Below are 17,500 nucleotides of genomic sequence, written 5' to 3'. Positions count from 1 at the left end.
AATCTACCATTAAAGAAATCCAGTTTCTCATTGACGTCATCGATTAAATACATTTGTTCCCATTGCACTAGTGATAAATCTCCATTGAATACTGCAGGATTATAATGCCTGTAGGATCTAGCACATACAAATTTTGGTGGCGGTTTTGGAAGTTTCAGATTAAGGGATAGGTACACGACAAAGTGATCACTGATACAGGTTTCCAACACACCACTCTTGGAGACAACATCACTATTAGATGTCATGATCACATCGATTAGAGTCGAGGAATGTTCAGTAACTCTTGTAGGAGTAGAAATAAGCTGTTCCAGGTTGAGTGCGGTACATAGATCAACTAGAGCTGTGGAATCGAGATTGATCTATAATAAATCGCAGTTAAGGTCACCAGCGACAATGATCTCTTTGACAATGGTAAGCGCTTTGATGTATTTATCAGTGAAGTCCTCGATGAAGCAGTTCACGGGACAGTTTGGTGGCCTGTAGGCGGCACAAAACAGAAAAGATCTTAACTTTTTATGTTGAATATATAGCCAAAGCTGTTGAAAGCCAGTCGTAGATGTTTGAGTCAGATCTTTAAGAACATTTACTCGCAGTAAATTACGAATATAAACGCAAACAACTCCACCTGCTCTCTGTGTTCTGTCAAGTCGGAAAATTTTATAGCCGTCCAAAGAAACTTCTGCATTTGTTACGCTTGAATTAAGCCAAGACTCACTCACTGCAAAAACATCGTATTTGTTTTTTAACACAAGATCTTTGGCTAAATTGCAGAATACCCCGCCCACCAAATGTCCTACTTAAAAAGGCTGCCACCGCGGTCCCGCAGTCGTGTTTAACAATGCTGTTTCCGCGTCCACTAAATGTCTTACTTAAAAAACTGCCACCGCAGTCCCGCAGTCGTGTTTAACAATGCTGCCTGTCCGCAGTGGCATGGGACAGAAAATGATATTCATAATTCTGTTCCTAAACCGGGTATTCTGCAATCGTACCGTAGCTTTCATTTTGCTGTTCCGTTAACTACACTTTTCACGAGATCGTGTAAAGAAGAAAGAATTTGTTTACTGATTAAGCCTAAGCGCTCGTTTCAATGATTGGGTCTAAGCACTCTTAGCTTTTATTTTGCGGTTCGGTTAACTACACTTTTCATGAGATCGTGTGAAGAAGAAAGCGGTCGTTTACTGATTAAGCCTAAGCACGATCGTCTGAACAAGAAAGCAGTCGTTTACTGATTAAGCCTAAGCGCTCGCTTCAGTGATTAGGCCTTAGCATTCTCGTAAAATTTTAGCTTTCATTTTCCGGTTCGGTTCACTACACTTTTCACGAGATCGTGTGAAGAACAAAGCACTCGTTTACTGATTAAGGCTAAGCGCCCGTTTCAGTGATTAGGCCTAATTACTCTCGTAAAATTTTAGCATTCACGTTGCGGTTCGGTTAACTACACTTTTCATGAGATCGTGTGAAGAAGAAAGCGGTCGTTTACTGATTAAGCCTAAGCACGATCGTCTGAACAAGAAAGCAGTCGTTTACTGATTAAGCCTAAGCGCTCGCTTCAGTGATTAGGCCTTAGCATTCTCGTAAAATTTTAGCTTTCATTTTCCGGTTCGGTTCACTACACTTTTCACGAGATCGTGTGAAGAAGAAAGCACTCGTTTGCTGATTAAGCCTAAGCGCCCGTTTCAGTGATTAGGCCTAATTACTCTCGTAAAATTTTAGCTTTCACGTTGCGGTTCGGTTAACTACACTTTTCACGAGATCATCTTGCCCTTGAACAATTTTCATTCATCTACTACGGGACTATGAACCGCGGAGGCAGTTCATTTTACTCCTTGCCTTTTAACATTTTTTGTTTGGTGCATAAATTTTCTTTACATCTCCTAAGAACATTTCAAATAAGTCACGGTCTCTGTTCCTGTAGCGCCACATAAACTCTGCCAAATATGACGAAAAGTGGTTTTTTCGGACTCCGAAAGGAGGCATTTTAACCTTAGCGTACCGCCAGTGTCCTTCTATTCTGTTCGTGCTGTCACCATCTTTGTTGACAAATTCTTCGGAATGGTTCACAGTTCTATGTGTGTATCCATATTTCCCTAAATTGGTGTAGGCTTTCCAACAGTCTGAAATTATTGTCGTTCCCGGTTTAATCCACTTTTGGATGATCGGCAATAAAGTGTGTTCACCTCTTTTGTCCACCGGTATTAGAAAAGATTTCCTACTGTCACACTCGATCCCGCCGAACACCCACTGTCCTTCCATATGATGTCCGCGATGGTACTTCCGCTTACCAAACTTGCTCTCGTCAATTTGCACGACCTTTCCTTCTCCCCCTATGCTTTCCCTTTCTTCCATTAACGTGATTTCACACACCTCCCGACAAAAACTGTCCCAGTCGACGCCTGTGTGTGTTGCCAGTACAAGTTCGTGTCTTATTTGCGCTTGATCCAAATCCTGGCACCACCAATAAGTGTATTTAAGGATCTCCTCCAGTACAACAATCAGGTCATCGTAACGCCATTTTTTCTCCTTTCTCTCATCTCGCGCATAACTGCCCTTTGCCATTCCACATTGTATCTCTTGATCTTTGTTTAGGGGTCTAGGTGGAGTTTTGTTTGACGTGGTTTTTTCGCTCCTATTGACACAAGTGAAAGGAAAGAAGAGAGACCCTGGGAACAAGGTTGTCATCGACTACGAGACTGCGGACTGCGGTGGCAGTTCATTTTAGCGGTTGCCCTTTAACAGTTTTCATTCAACGACTACGGGACTGCGGACCGCGGTGGCAGTTCACTTTAACATTTCGCATTCAACGACTGCGGGACTGCGGACCGTGGTGGCAGTTCACTTTAACATTTCGCATTCATCGACTTCGGGACTGCGGACCGCGTTGGCGGCTTTTTTAAGTAGGACATTTGGTGGGCCGGGTATTCTGCAATTGCTCCAGATCTTTTAACTGAATTAGATGAGTTCTGTTTTTCAGTGAGCGAATGTTCAAATGAGCGATGTTGAGCTTCGATTTTTGGACGGGTTTTGTGCTGTTTGGCTTTTTGTCTTCCTTTGTTGATGCTGTTCCAGATGAATTGTTACTAAAAGAGGTGCCAACTTGAATATTTAATAAGTTTGATGAATTCGAAAACCTTTGCTTACAACCAGAGTAGCAAGCTCGTTCACCAGATAACTCAGTTACGTCAATCTTTCTTGGATAAAAAGGTGCTCTTAGATGATTACCACCGCGCTGTCCTCTGTAACGCGCTAAAATTCCGATACAGCGAAGCGTATTCCAAAGATTTGTTGAAAGTGGCTTGCTGTGACCTGTCAGTAAACCATGACTTGATGAGCTCGTCAATAATTTCCAAGATTTACGTAGCAAAAGAAGCGATTCCCTCGAATAAGTTATCAAACTTGGCATCGGTTACCGTAAATGTAGCACGACAAAGCGTCTAATGTAGAAAACCTTTCGAAAAAGACCAGATAAATTCATAAAATTGTAGAGCTAAAAACTAAGCAACCATTCAGGCGCTGATTTACATGCAGCAAACTAAACTGAACACAGGGTTGTCGGAACAACAACAAGAAGATTTATTCCAAAATGAACGTAGTTTCCACGAAGTAAAACTCTGAATAACTCGTACTCGACAAACTTACACGGCCTCCGCCAACTTGAATAAACACAGCTTCTGTCACACTTGACTAAACACGGCCAACGCCAACTCTCTTCGCTTGTGAAAAACTAGATAGAAAAACACTCCGCTTGGACTCGTCTACTTATATACTCTGACAATAAACTTCTAGAACTTTCTAAATTAGTAATCAATCTAATTATAGGAAGATTACAAAACACACCGATTTAGAAACGCTTACGCATGAACCTAAAAATAAACAAACTACGAACTCTCGCGAAGCGTCTAGAAAGTAACGCTTGTCACGCAATACTATTTTTCGTAACATAACCCCTTCTTGAGAAGAAATTTCATAAATTTCTACTCACAACGAAAAATTAGTTAGATAGTACCAACTGAGGAGGCAGTCCAGTGTCTCTTAAGTTATTCCTCTACTCTGCTTAGATAATCTGCTAAAATACTTGTCACCATTCAACTTCTGGAACAAATGCTCAGCAGTTGGCATAGGCTCCGGATCAAACACGGTTAACTTATTCAGTTTACGATAGTCCACGCACACACGATTTGAAATGTCTTTTTTCTTAACAACTACAACAGGCGAAGCATACGGCGAACTTGATTCTCTTATGACTCCCATCTTCATCATGTCTGTAATATCCTTCTTCAGCGATTCTCTTAAGCTATACGGTACTGGGTATGGTCTTGATCTAACTGGTTGGTCGGATGTAGGCTTGATATGATGCTGAGCCAAACTTGTTGTGCCTGGGGCTTCTGTGAACAAGCTTTGAAACTCATTTGCAAGATCCATGAACTCTGCTCTTTGCTCATGAGAAAGGTTATCTCCTATGGTCACATCATTGACTGAATCTTTCGCGACATAACCACCAATCTCCAGAAAATCAATACAATCCACAGGGTCAACTTCTTCTACTTCACTCTCAACATGTTCGTTCTTACAAATGTTAGCGTTCGCTTCAACAGCAACTGCTCCAACGGAAACAGGATCCTCTCGCTCAAAATACTTCTTCAGTAGATTAGCATGGTAAACTCTCTCTTTTCCTTTGACTCTCACTCTATAATCATTGAGACCAACTACAGCACTAACCTCAAATGGACCTTTCCACTGCATTAGGAGCTTGTTGTGGTCGGTCGGTAGCAGCACTAACACTTTATCTCCAGGTACAAACTTCCTGACTTTAGTCTTTCGATCGTAATAATGCTTGCCTTTGTTCTGGGCTTTCTGAAGCTCGGTGTGCGCCAGTTTGAGGGTATCTTCAAGCTTCTCGCGTAGCTCGAACACATACTGATAGCTGTTCTTTACTTCAGGCTCCTCCAACTCTTTCGTCCAAAGCTCTTTGAGAATAAACATCGGTCCTCTGACAGCTCTTCCATGCAGCAACTCAAACGGCGAAAAACCAGTAGACTCCTGAGGAACTTAACGATATGCAAACAGCAACGGGTTAATATAGCGATTCCACTGTCTTGGCTGTTCGCTGCACGATCTCATTAACATGCTCTTCATTGTTCCATTAAACTTTTCCGTCAGGCCATTACACATAGGATGATATGGAGTCGTGGTGAACTGTTTAATGCTCAAAAGCCGCGTCACTTCCTTCATACACTCAGAGACGAACTGCGTACCAAGGTCACTCAAGATCTCTTCAGGCACTCCCAAACGACTAAAGATATCCACCAACGCTTCTGCCACAGTCTCAGTATCAATTTTCTTCAGCGGGACAGCTTCAGGATAACGAGTTGCAAAGTCGACCAATGTCAATATATATCTATGACCGTCCTCACTCGGGGGAACAATAGGTCCAACCAGGTCGATTGCTACTCTCTTAAATGGCTTGTCAATTAATGGCATCTTCTCTAGGGGAACCTTTGGTACGGAACCCTTGTTAACTGTCTTCTGACATACATCACAGGACTTGCAATAGCGAGTCACGTCCCCTTGAATGCCTGGCCAATAGAAGGCGCTTTGAATCTTATCAGTCGTTTTCTTTACTCCCATGTGACCTCCCATGATCGATCCGTGAGCTAGTTCCATTATTCGACTTCTCAGCTGCACAGGAACCATAACCTGCTTCAGGGGTTTACCTCCGTTCACATAAGGGTGCTTGTAGACGCGGTACAGAGCATCACCTTTCACTTTAAATGAAGTCTCAGCCTGGCCTCTCACAACTACGTCATCTTTCTCCCAAAATTTCTGTAGGCTCTCGTCATCACGCTGCATTTGCTTGAGCTTTTCTCTATCAATTACAGGACTTTCTTTGGTATCTGGTACCTTCAACGGAATATGTTCTCCAGCTTTCTTAGCTTGACTTCTCGTGGTTACAGCACAAGCTTCTTGTACAGGAACTTGCCAGCTTGGGTCTGGGTCGTCAACGGCTCTTGCGCCTGGTACATTACCAATAATCAAATCATAAACAGCATCGGGAAGACACTGCGCTTCCACTTGGCCCTTGAGATAAGGTGTATCAACATCAATCTTTGCGATGGGAACTTTCCTTGCCGTATTGTCAATGAGCAGCATAACATCAAATTCGCCAGTAAACTGATCCACAGGCACGAGGTCCCTCTTTACTACAATTCCACTACAACCAGTATCTCTCAGGACATCAACGGGCTTCTCTCCAACTCTACCTTTCACGACAGGCATTTTACTTCTCACTCCAGTCAACGGTTCAACACAAGCACGACTCAACAATGGAATCTTCTTACCACAGGCTAACAGAAACTTATCATCTTTAATACAGGCCTTAACTTCTTCATCAGTAGGTTTAACCTCAGGTGGCTGAACTAAACAACTGGCACTCACTTGACCACGCTGCACAGGGTTACCATCCCTACTTTGTCCTCCTGATCTGCGTCCACCTGATCGACAGTTTCTAGCTTGATGTCCCTGCTTACCACATAGGAAACACTTTCTTGTTAGGGTTGGGCAGTTGACAGCTTTATGACCTCGGGTGTTGCACTTAAAGCAATGCAGAGCTGGTGGATTAATCTGCATGTTCTTGGCTTCGTCTCTCTCCGGCTGTACTGTTGGCTTTCTGCCCGCTGAGCTGAACAAATGTTTACCATGAACCTCCAAGTACTGGTCAGCGATCTTCGCAATCTTTGCTAGGGTCTCAGGTGCCCTTTCTCGCAGGTGAATTGCCAAATCCTTAGGGCAAGAGTCAATAAATTGTTCTTTCACGATCAAGTCCTTAAGACCATCAAAGCTTCGCGCAGTATTCGAAAGCTCTAGCCACCGTAACAGGTATCTGTCCAGTCGCACAATAAACTGCTCCGGACTTTCGTCAACTTCTGGTTTGGATGCTCTAAATTTTCGACGATAGCCGTCTTCGGTAAGGTCATATCTCTTCATTAACGCAATCTTTACCCTGTCATAATCCTTAGCTGCGTCCTCCGATAGACGTGAATACACTTCTAGTGCCCGTCCAGACAACAGAGCACTGAGCTTCGATGCCCATCCATCTTTTTTCCACTTAGCTGTTTCGGCAAATCTCTCGAACCTCTGCAAATACGCGTCCAAATCGTCTTTACCATCAACAAAAGAGGGGAGTTTAGGTGCCTTAGCCCGATCCTCTCTCACTTCAGGACGTCCGTCAGCATTCTCCACAGCCAAACGTGCAATCTCCAACTCGTGTTCTCTTTTTGCCGCTTCAATAGCCTGTTTCTGTTTCAACAGCTCGGCTTCCATCTCCAACTTTCTTAGTTCGCGTTCTTGTCGCCTAGTTTCTCTCTCTTCGTCTTCTCTTCTTGTATCTTCTTCAAGTAGTCTAAGTTTCTCCTCTCTTTCCTTTTCCAATTGTCTGCGTTTTTCTTGTTTTTCTTCCTCTAACTTTTGTTGCTTCTCTACAAACTCGAGCAGCTTTTCTCCCTCCAATCCGAACTTTTCTCCAATCTGTATAAACTTATCGATTTCCATAGCAGTATTTCACGGCAAAAACACGATATACTCTCTCGTACAGCTCTTCTTACTTTTCTGTAACTCCTTCTTGAATTGTCCTTTCCTGGTTTCTGTAGTCAGCAAACAAATGAATTCCTCTCCCGGACAGGCCCCCAATGTTACGAGTTCGAATGTTTTGAGGAAAGGTAGCTTGCAAACTAAACTGAACACAGGGTTGTCGGAACAACAACAAGAAGATTTATTCCAAAATGAACGTAGTTTCCACGAAGTAAAAATCTGAATAACTCGTACTCGACAAACTTACACGGCCTCCGCCAACTTGAATAAACACAGCTTCTGTCACACTTGACTAAACACGGCCAACGCCAACTCTCTTCGCTTGTGAAAAACTAGTTAGAAAAACACTCCGCTTGGACTCGTCTACTTATATACTCTGACAATAAACTTCTAGAACTTTCTAAATTAGTAATCAATCTAATTATAGGAAGATTACAAAACACACCGATTTAGAAACGCTTACGCATGAACCTAAAAATAAACAAACTACGAACTCTCGCGAAGCGTCTAGAAAGTAACGCTTGTCACGCAATACTATTTTTCGTAACACAGTTTTAAAAGCGACAGTGGGTTAAAGCGTGAATTTTAACGTCTTAGGTCAAAAAGTACGCATTTGGAAGGTTTGCTGCTGTTGATCTGCATGTTTATGGCACATGGAAGCTGCTATGAAAACTCAATACCAGAGATAATTGTCACACCTTTAATAAATTTCCACTGGCCTCCTTTATTCTCATTTCGACATTCCCCGTTATGAAGATTTCTATTGTAGGGATTCCCCGTCCCCACTCCTCGATTCCCAAGTTTTTAATTTAAAGAAATTCTTTATCTCACATTTTCTAGTCTTTTATCTCGCATTTTCTATGTCGCATTTTCTAGTTGTTCATCTTGCACTTCTATCTCGCATTTTTTAGTTTTTTTATCTCGCATTTTCTATTTTGTTGGGTTGCATTTTCTAGTTTTTATATATTTTTTACATTTTCTAGTTTGTTATCTCGCATTTTCTGGTTTGTTATCTCGCATTCTCTAGTTTTTTATCTCCCATTTTCTACTTTGTTATGTCGTATTTTCTACTTTGTTATGTCGCATTTTCTATCTCGGATTTTCTAGTTTGTTATGTCGCATTTACATGCTTTTTTTTGTCCACCCAGAATTATCTCGCATGTCCCCTACAAGCTTCGGCCGTAGTACGTACGCCAAGCCGTCTGTTGTGAATCAACAATCCCTTGTTTATAAATTTAAGTGTGACCTGTGTGATGCAGATTATGCTGTTTACACGCGGCGGCATTTGCATCAACGCGTAGACGAGCACAAGAATGCGTCTATCTCTATTGCATGGAAACCATTTCCGTGTGGAACTTTATTTTGTGCCCAATGATCCTCCACTTATGTCCAGAAATGCATGGGATGACAAAAATGGCAGATTTGGCGAAAGAGCCCTACGATTGACAACCTTGGCAAAATTAGCGAAATTGGCGATATTTCGCCAATTTTGTCAGAGCACGTCATCCGTTGCTATCTAGGAAACTCGGATGCTGAAGATTTGGCGATTTTGGCGATATTTTGCCAATTTCGTCAAATTAGTTCATCCATTGGCATTGACACCACTTGGGTGAACGTTTGCGATTTTGGTGAAATTGACAAAATCGGCAAATTTGGGAATACTTTGCCAATTTCGTCAAATTACTTCATCCATTGCTAGTAACACCACTTAGGGGAAATTCTTGCGATTTTGGCGAAATTGACGATATTGGCACATTTGGCGATATGTTGCCAATTTTGTCAAACCACTTTTACGTTACTTGGTCGACGATTGGCGAAATTGACATTTACCAAATGGCGAGCGGACGAATTCAATATGTTGCACCTATACATATATCTATTAGTGTCGTAGACAAATATCATACTGTGAATCGCTCGTTTTTTTTATTAAGGGCTAGAAAGGTCTCCTTAGCTCACATTTCGATGATTTTGATGGCCCTCTTCATTGCTTTGTGCATGTTTTGCCTTATTGACGATTGTGGCAAAATTGTCATTTTCGCCATACTGGTCAAATTGCCCACATCCGCCAACTTCTATGGGCCCCGTTCATTGCTTTGTGCTTTGCCTTGTTGGCGAATTTTACCGTCTTAAAAAGGTGCAAGAACAAGTTTGACTTTCTCATTTGTGAAATGTTTTTTAGTCAGACTCAATTCGTGCGAAAGTTTTTTATTCAGTTCTAATTATATTATTCTTGCATGTTTTTTACTCCCCATTTTTACATTTTCATACTTTATATATATCCTTTTACTATTTTGATTTATATTTATACTTCACAAATTTTTATCTTCACTTTTAGCTAGATAATGACCGAAGTTCGGTCGAAACGTCGTGTCCTTTTACCGTTAGTTTTTACTTTAAAATAACAATGATGACAGAATTCTTAACGATGAAACAACAGCAATGATATTGAATGAAAGGAGAAATGTAGACTCGGAAAGATATCCGAGTCTAATCTGACAACGGGTGTAATCCCATCTGGGACTCGGATATTTTTCCGAGTCTACATTTCTCCTTACATTCAATATCATTGTTGTTGTTTCATCGTTAACACACTCCCTTTGGAGGTTGGTTGGCTGCATCTTGATATGCATTAATGTGACAGCGTGATGCTGTTAGTGAGTTTCAAATGTGCTAGTCAATACTTGGCTGTGTAGCCGCGCGATGCGGTTCCAGTGGAGACCCACAAATTGACCCTTGCTCACCATAGAGTCTCCAGTAGCTCAGTGGTTAGAGCATCCGACTAGATCACGGAGGGTCGTGGGTTCAAATCCCATCTGGGACTCGGATATTTTTCCGAGTCTACATTTCTCCTTACATTCAATATCAACAGAAATCTTACCTCAAAAACCAAATACATTACAACTTTGTGAAAACTTGCCTTGTGAATACTGTAATGGCTAATCTGACAACGGGTGTTTCGTCGCTGCCAAGCCACCGTTGTCAGACTAGCCATTACAGTATTCACAAGTTGTTCACAAGTTTTCGCAATTATTACGAAACAAATCACAAAAATTAACAGTTGGAGGACGGAAAGTCAAAGAAATACTCGTTGTGCGACTGACATATTTAACAGATGCAATAGTTTCAATTTTATTGTCTCTGAATTTTTTCGAAGTTATGTAAATTGCATAGAGACGAGATTTCAACACGGAAACATGAAAAGTGTGACAAGAAGAGGATAAACACATATCAACTCTGACAAGACAAAATTAAATAAAAACCTAGTTTGGTATATCCTCTAGGTAAATTTCACGATTATGAAAACTGCTTTACGTTTATTAACTTGGATAGGGTCTGAGTCACGTTAATATTTAATTGCAAATACTGCAGGAAGGAGCACCAACACATATGCTCCCCAATTTAATTTTAAAATGTTTTATGTGTACTCTATCGTTTCAACACTGACATTTTCACATCTTCCATCATTGTAATGGGAAATTTCTACCTTTTTTCTTGTTGTAGCTCTTAACAGTGAAATAGCATTGAGAACACTAAGAAAACTTCCACCTGTTCTTGTTTGCTTTATTTTATCCTCGGTTGAATCTTGTTTATGAAAAACAATAAAAGCGGATTTGCACGCGCCGAAGGCGCGCGCGGAGCACCGTGGGTAAGAAAATGAGGTACTCTGTGAAAGAAAATTTGGTTTTGGTCACCGTAATACCGTACTTACGTCCACCCCTCCAATGTGACCAGTATCACGTGACCATATCGCAGGCTCAAGTTTAGAACTCATCGAGGTCAGCTGTTTTTTGAAGTTGACCGTTGACCAGGTACTGGGTTTCGATTGGATCGCAGGCTTAAGCCAGGTTAACTTATTGTAAGAATGAATAACCCGGAAGCTCTGCTTTTAGGCTTGGCTAAATCTGTATATTAAAAATGTGTCACCTACGTACCACGAAAACAAATATTTACGGTGACGGCTAGTATTTACGGCTGTGTAAATTTAATGTGACTACGTCAAATATATATGGTCACACAAATATATCTCGAACTGATGTAAATATTTTACAGGAGTCCGACCTATTATATATATATATATCATTATTACATAGATAGTGATGACATACCAAGATTTTTCCTTTTACTAAAACCATATCTTCATCGCGCACAGTGAAGACACTATTTTTATCTTTCATGTTTGAGGATATTGGTTTCACCATGGTTACTAACATGATTAGCCAATTACAAGAGCTTACCGCTCAGGCACACCTGCACACTTTATGTGCACTATTTTGCTGTTTCGAACATGAATAAAAAAAGGTTGTGTTTTATGTGGAAATTCATCAGTATCTATAAAATAAACAGAACATTACATGGCCCCTTGGGGATACGAAATTTATCTTCTCGTGCTGAAATTACGGAGAATATCCACCACTTACCACCGACATTGTGGCAAATAGTTGTTTTAGTATATAGTAAAACAGTGAGATAGTCTAGCACAAATAATGGTTTTAACTCATTTATTCCTGCAAAACCTACAACATTTTCGGGCGCAAATTCCGCGCGAATTGCTCGGAGGTGAATAGCAAAGGGTATTGGGAGTTTGAGTAGCCAATCAGCGCGCGCGTTCAACGCTATCCACTGTTTTAGTATAGAGCGAGTTTCAATCGAGTGCCGTAAAACCAAAACCAAAGTAATTACTTTGGCCAATCAAAAAGGTCGGAGACAATCCAGCAAACCAATCAAAACTCGAAGTAATTACAAGTAGCCGACAGAAAAGGCGGGAAAATGTGCACGCGCGAGCCACAATTGGTTCTGGTTTCACTTTTGATTGGTTGAAAAAGTGGCGCAAAAACTTTGAGCCAATCACTAAGTGAAGTAGATGCAAAACCAAAGTAATTAGCTAATTACTTTCGACACTCAATTGAAAACCGCTCTATACTAAATACGGCTATTGTCTTTACCGTTTCAATGGTCAGCGGAGTCAAAGTGATAAAGAAAACAAAAATAAAATGGCGGCAGATGTGGATCTCAAGGCATTTCTCTTCTCTGTCAAGCTCAACGAAATCTGCACCGCGAGATTCTGAATGTTTTGGAGCGCTTTGAGGGCCGATGAAATGATGACGCTTCATTAGATATGTGATTCTGCAGCGAACAACAAAGAGCGAGAGAAGATTAAATTCAGCAGTTGGATTTTCTGCGCGAAGTAAACACTCACTCTTTAACGAATGAAATGGTATAGTGAAGTAAATCATATATTGAATTACGGATATGCAATCAAGTGAAGCTTCAATCTCGCAGGTTCTGAACGCAATTTTAGCAGTTGCTAAGGGAAGCCTAAACTGTACTGCCACAATGGTCCGCAGTGTGGATCAAACAACGAGGTTAATTTAACTGTGGCACTTTTGAGGTTGAAGCGGAATGAAATATGTAAATTATAGACTGACATAAATGTAAGTGGACAGGTATTCTGTAATATATCCAAATTGGATCAAGACTAGACTTCAACGGGGTTTGAACCCATGACCTCGCGATGCCATTGCGACGCTGTAGCCAACTGAGCTGAATATCCTGTAACTGGATTGGTAGGCAGAGCTCTCAAGTCACGCAAATGAATGCAATCTTACGCTCTCACGCTGAAACTATTATTTCTCACCGATCTAAAATGTCTATTCTAAAAGATCTTTATTCTTAGCAATGCCTGTCGGCCATTTTTGGAGCTGCCAAATGGAGTAAGATGGCTGGCCTTATGAATCTGCACATTACGGGGTGTTCAATGGAGAGATATTATAGGACAGTAACGTTTCACACTCAGATCGCAAAAAAATACATTTTAGGCGAAAATTATTTACAAACAAGAAGTTACTTAAAAGTAATAACTAGACATTCCGTGAGCGTAAACTGGGTTGCCTAAGTTAAGTGTGTCCTCTTCAAAATCCAGTTTTCGCACTCATTCCCAAACACCCTAACAAATTACCAGTCCATAAACGAAACACTACAGTGGGTGAGCCTGGAACAAACGAACGAGGCAGCTCTCCGATTGGGAGAACCTAGTTTTGTTCTAAACTCAAGGGATTGTGGTCAAAGGCGCAAGAAGTTGTGGTTATGCGCAAATGGAGAAGTTAAGAAGCGCGGTATGATACTATGTTTTTCATTTCGCTTCTCGTATCGTCTACACTGTCACGCAACAAGAAAATAAATTCGAAATCGATAAATGAAAAAGGCCAAGAACTTGGAATGTTGAAGGAAACAAATCCTTTAACTACATCTCCATTCCTCAGGTCTTTGCAGTACACTGTTTCTGGGTTAATTTGTCAAAGCGTTTAATGCAACTTTTTAGCGGCCGGTAATCAACGAAAACATCTGGAGATCATTTTGCAATGAAAGCGCTTACTTCTCACTCATGAGGTAAAGTACGTGAGTACGAACACATCTCTTAATGTACTTGAAGGCTCAAACTGCTGAGATTCATAGGGATGGACATTTTTTTCCAACCAAATACCTTTGTATCGTGGTGTCACGCAAGGTAACAATTCGGAAATTCAAAATGCTGTATTTTCGAAACGAAAGACGTCACGGAATTCGAAACTTTCAAAAGACCTTGCGATTTTGATTTTAGAATTTGATGACGTCACGGTGTCTTGAATGGGGTCTAGAAAGAGGTCCAGTTGGGGGCACGAGCTTTCCCCTCGGCAGCATTTCTACAATTTAGGTAAACTAGTTTTTAGAATAATTAAAATTAATTAAATTTTGTCAAGAACGTAAATATTTACCTAAATGGGCAATGGATGAGCTTAAAGAAATATTGTAGGCTTCCCAAATTAACCTCATTTTACACTAGAATGACTAAACAAACAATTTTTTGACGTTAAAAACTGTGGCTACCTATTAATCACTTGCCAGAAAGAACACGGCTAAAACTCCTGTCATCTTTATCATGAAAACTGCGCGCGTGTCAAATTTCAACCTGTGTATGAAAATTAGTTAAGCCCGAATATTACACAACCCGATGAATCCACAAAAGCCGAAAAATCTCACAAAAACTTTTCCAGCGAAAAAATTTATTGAAACTAACAGCTTATTTGCTATTAGAGGCAAAAAAATATTCCTATTAATTTTCATTCCGTGCGTGCAAGCAAGAAGCATAATCAGCGCCAATAGCCATATACGCAACTATATAAATTTCTCACCCGAGCTCAGGATCAAACAATTACCTGTGACGTGTGTTTTGTACCTGCTGATTTCAAAACTATGTTAACTAAACAGTAAGCGACCAAAGTTTTAAGGCTTGATTTAAAAAAGACTCGTTTTTATTTTAACTGGAATTTTCTTATTTAATGGTCCGCCAACTTTAATTAAGATCTTGGGAGAGCTGGATCGAGGAGAAAATGACGTCAAAGGTTCATAATTAATTTTTGGGCTTTCAGACGTATATAATATATAATAAGCTGCATTTTAAGCTAGTGAGTAAATGACGTCACTTTTTCCTGAATCCAACCCTGTAATGTCCAATCGGTCAGTTTCCACGTGAGTAATGGCGAGCATGAAATCCAAAACTTACACACAAAGTAAACAACCTTTGGATAAAAGTCAAAGCTCAAAATTTTGCCATTCAGGTATTAAGAAAACACACCTTCTAAATCTGAAGAAAAAAAAGAAGTGAGTTTTTGATCATTGTGGCACTTTAAGCTGGAACAATCTCTGAAAAGGTTCAAACAGTTCCAAGAGATTTTCATTTTCGTTGCCGTCTTAGATCTTACAGGTCCCTGCAAAGAAAGATAACGCGGCTGTCTTACCATCTACTCGGCAATTGCTGAAGTAGATTTAGAAACAGTGCATAGTCACGTGACGCTTGCGTGTAAGGCACGTGCTGTTCCACACCATCCATCCCTGTCAAATCGATGCACGATTGAATGGCATTAACTATGGAATTGTACTGATTTTCAGGTATCTATGTTTCTTGAATAAAACATGATATTGGCTAGAGTTAGCAACAGCTCAACTTCCTCAATATTGACTTCACACTTTGACATATGTGACGGTTTTTCCAATAACAAATAAGTGGACTTGTACATGAATTCAGAAAAGCAGCAGTCTCCGCCCAGCTATAATGGTTGTAACTTTTGATGTCTTGTTCTAAAATCTGGTGATAAATTGTTACAAACAAAACTGGAAAGTTTAACAGGAAATAAACTCCAACAATCATGCAAATGGTTTTTGTCCGACTGATTGCTCTCCTGTGTTGGATGCTTTGTGAAACTACGTTGATAGACCTCACCTGGTTTCGGTACCGATGTAAAAATAACATGATTCTTATGTTTGCAATGATGGAAGCCAGAAGGCAGCAAAACCACACAAGCAAATGTGTCCCAGACAGGTTAATTAATTCCACAATCTCCCGCTTTATTGCAGTCAAAGCTTCTGATCAGCCTGTTCTTGAGTTACCAGCTGTTTAATTAACGATTATTCGCCGAAGGCGACGTGATTATCGGTGAATATTCACCGATAATCACTTAGCCTGAGGAATAATAGTTTTAGAATAAATACACAGGTAATTATTTCAAAAAAGAGAAAAAAAAACATTTTAACGCGAAATCATCTTCACTTACAGTGGCAAAACGACTAATGGCAGCCATTTTGTCCGTCGAGGTGATTATCGGCCGATAATACGAGATAGCGAGCCAATGAGAGCGCGCGATTTTGTAAAATCACCTGTGTATTTATACAAACAATGAATACAATGAATTAGATCCTTTTTGCGTTGTTCTTCCATTTAAAGACCAGGCTTAAGCCGATATTGTTCGAGCACAACTCAAAGATCTGAGCCGGAAGATTCCAGTAACCGTCCAGCCCACGTTTGTCAGCCACACGATCAAACAACATTTGAAACTCTGCGAAGTGAACCAACAATCCCTTGCTTTTAAATTTAAATGTGACCTGTGTCATGCAGGTTATGCTGTTACTTGGCCAACGATGGGCGAAATTGACGTTTACCAAATGGCGAGCGGACGAATTCAATGTGTTGCACCTCAGTACATTTATTTATTAGTGCCGTAGACAAATATCATATTGTGAATCGCTCGTTCTTTTATTAAGGGCTAGAAAGGTCTCCTTAGCTCACATTTCGATGATTTTGATGGCCCCATTCATTGCTTTGTGCTTGTTTTGCCTTACTGGCGATTGTGGCAAAATTGTCATTAATTTTCGCCATATTTGCCAAATTCGCCAACATTGTCTCTTTTTTGCCATTTTTGTTGTTGAGTGCATTTCTGGACACATCTCCAATGATCCTAACAAGAATTTTACCATCTTAAAAATTTTGACCGTCTCATTTGTGAAATGTTTTTTAGTCAGATTCAATTAATTCGTGCGAAAGTTTTTTTATTCATTTCTAATTATGTTATTCTTGTATGTTTGTTAACACCCCATTTTTACATTTTCATACTTTATATATATACTTTTACTTCTTTTATTTATATTTATACTTATAATAATAATAATAATAATAATAATAATAATAATAATAATAATAATAATAATAATAATAATAATAATAATAATAGTGGAGCTGGCACTATCTCAGAAATCAAGCAATGGTGGGATGGTCTCAATACATTAGGTCCAGACATCGGTTACTTTCCAAACGCTAAAAAGTGCTGGATTATCGCAAGGCCAGAAAAGGAGGCACTTGTCAGAGAAGCGTTTAAAGACACAGTCATCAACGTGACAGTAGAGGGGCAGAAGCATCTTGGAGCTGTGATAGGCTCAAGGGATTATCTGCAGGACTATGTCAACGAGAAAGTAACCAGCTGGGTCAACGACGTTGCTCAGCTTGCTGAATTTGCACGGGCTCAACCGCAGACCAGCTATGCCGCCTACACGTTTGGGTTAAAACATCGTTGGACATACTTCCTAAGAACTCTCCCTGATATCCAAG

At 40.4% G+C, this 17,500-nt stretch overlaps 1 protein-coding gene and 1 non-coding gene across 3 annotated transcripts in view; one reads left to right on the top strand and one right to left on the bottom strand.

Moving 5' to 3' along the window:
* The window catches only part of LOC138011123 (uncharacterized), a 121,460-nt gene that overhangs the window by 21,595 nt on the left and 82,365 nt on the right, over positions 1-17,500 (bottom strand). The window lies entirely within an intron of this gene.
* Trnas-aga (transfer RNA serine (anticodon AGA)) lies at positions 10,332-10,405 on the top strand. Its single transcript has one exon. It is a non-coding gene; the product is annotated as a tRNA-Ser (tRNA).

The sequence above is a fragment of the Montipora foliosa genome, chromosome 7 (genome assembly GCF_036669935.1).
Source record: "Montipora foliosa isolate CH-2021 chromosome 7, ASM3666993v2, whole genome shotgun sequence".
In the NCBI taxonomy this organism is placed as follows: domain Eukaryota; kingdom Metazoa; phylum Cnidaria; class Anthozoa; order Scleractinia; family Acroporidae; genus Montipora; species Montipora foliosa.
This window is presented reverse-complemented; position numbering and strand designations above follow the sequence as displayed.